Source organism: Nyctereutes procyonoides, unplaced genomic scaffold (genome assembly GCF_905146905.1).
Source record: "Nyctereutes procyonoides isolate TBG_1078 unplaced genomic scaffold, NYPRO_anot_genome, whole genome shotgun sequence".
Lineage (NCBI taxonomy): Eukaryota > Metazoa > Chordata > Mammalia > Carnivora > Canidae > Nyctereutes > Nyctereutes procyonoides.
This window is the reverse complement of record NW_026575047.1, coordinates 52,618,402-52,620,226: the sequence shown is the minus strand read 5'-3', so window position 1 is coordinate 52,620,226 and position 1,825 is coordinate 52,618,402. Positions and strand designations below refer to the sequence as shown.

The window sequence follows — 1,825 nt, the reverse complement described above, 5'->3', positions numbered from 1 at the left end:
TGATAGTGGGGGAAGGCTGTACATGTGGGAGGCAGGGATGTAGGGCAACTCTCTATACCTTCCTCTCAAAATTTCTTCAAACTCAAAACTGCTCTAAAAGTATAATCTTATTTTAAAAAGATTTAGCTTGGATCCTGGAATCAGATTTGCTGGACTTGAAACCAGGTAATTATGGCCTTCTAACCCTATGACTCAATTTTCACATCTATAAAGCAGAGATTGTACTAGTATTGACCCACAGGGTGATTGTGAATGTTAATAAGATAACGCATGAAAAGTAGGTGGCCTCAAGCCTGTCGCAAAAGACAGACAGATTTAAGCTATTTAAAACTGTCCTGGGATCCCTGGGTGGCTCAGCGGTTTGGCGCCTGCCTTTGGCCCGGGGCGCGATCCTGAAGACCCGGGATCGAATCCCACGTCGGGCTCACGGTGCATGGAGCCTGCTTCTCCCTCTGCCTGTGTCTCTGCCTCTCTCTCTCTCTCTCTCTGTGACTATCATAAAATTAAAAAAAAAAAAAAACTGTCCTGGCTCGCTGCTCCTCCCCGTTCGACAGACAGCTGCATCTTCTGGTGTAGTGCCAGCAGCGTCCCCAAGACACTGATGGTGAAGTTTGGAGTGAACGGATTTGGCCATATTGGGCACCTGGTCACCAGGGCTGCTCTTAACTCTGGCAAAGTAGATATTGTCGCCATCAATGACCCCTTCATTGACCTCAACTACATGGTGTACATGTTCCAGTATGATGCTACCCATGGCAAATTCCATGGCACAGTCAAGGCTGAGAACAGGAAACTTGTCATCAATGGGAAGTCCATCTCCATCTTCCAGGAGCAAGATCCCACCAACATCAAATGGGGTGATGCTGGTCCTGAGTATGTTGTGGGGTCCACTGGGGTCTTCGCCGCCATGGAGAAGGCTGGGGCTCACTTGAAGGGCAGGGCCAAGAGGGTCATCATTTCTGCTCCTTCTGCTGGTGCCCCCATGTTTGTGATGGGTGTGAACCACGAGAAGTATGACAACTCCCTCAAGATTGTCAGCAATGCCTCCTCCACCACCAACTGCTTGGCTCCTCTGGCCAAAGTCATCCATGACCACTTTGGCATTGTGGAAGGCCTCATGACCACTGTCCATGCCATCACTGCCACCCAGAAGACCATGGATGGCCCCTCTGGGAAGCTATGGCGTGGCAGCCAAAGGGCTGCCCAAAACATCATCCCTGTTTCCACTGGCACCACCAAGGCTGTGGGCAAGGTCATCCCTGAGCTGAGCCAGAAGCTCACTGGCATGGCCTTTCATGTCCCCACCCCCAACATGTCAGTTGTGGATCTGACCTGCTGCCTGGAGAAAGCTGCCAAATAGGACGACATCAAGAAGGTGGTAAAGCAGGCATCGGAGGGCCCCCTCAAGGGCATCCTGGGCTACACTGAGGACCAGGTTGTCTCCTCCGACTTCAACAGTGACACTTACTCCTCCACCTTTGACGCCAGGGCTGGCATTGCCCTCAATGACCACTTTGTCAAGCTCATTTCCTGGTATGACAATGAATTCGGCTACAGCAACTAGATGGTAGACCTCATGGTCCACATGGCCTCCAAGGAGTAAGAGCCTCCTGGACCACCAGCCCCAGCAAGAACAAAAGGAAGAGAGAGGCCCTCAGCTGCTGGGAAGTCCCTGCCCCAACTTAATCCCCCAACACACTGAGAATCTCCTGACCTCCAATTTACATCCCAGACCCCGAGGAAGGGGAGAGGCTTGGGAAGCCCTACCTTGCCATGTACCATCAATAAAGTATACCGTACCCAGCCTAAATAAATAAATAAATAA

At 51.0% G+C, this 1,825-nt stretch overlaps 1 pseudogene; it reads left to right on the top strand.

Annotated features, from left to right (window-relative positions):
- Nucleotides 1-601: 601 nt before the first annotated feature.
- Nucleotides 602-1,603, top strand: LOC129510332 (glyceraldehyde-3-phosphate dehydrogenase-like; annotated as a pseudogene).
- The last annotated feature ends 222 nt before the right edge of the window (nt 1,604-1,825 follow it).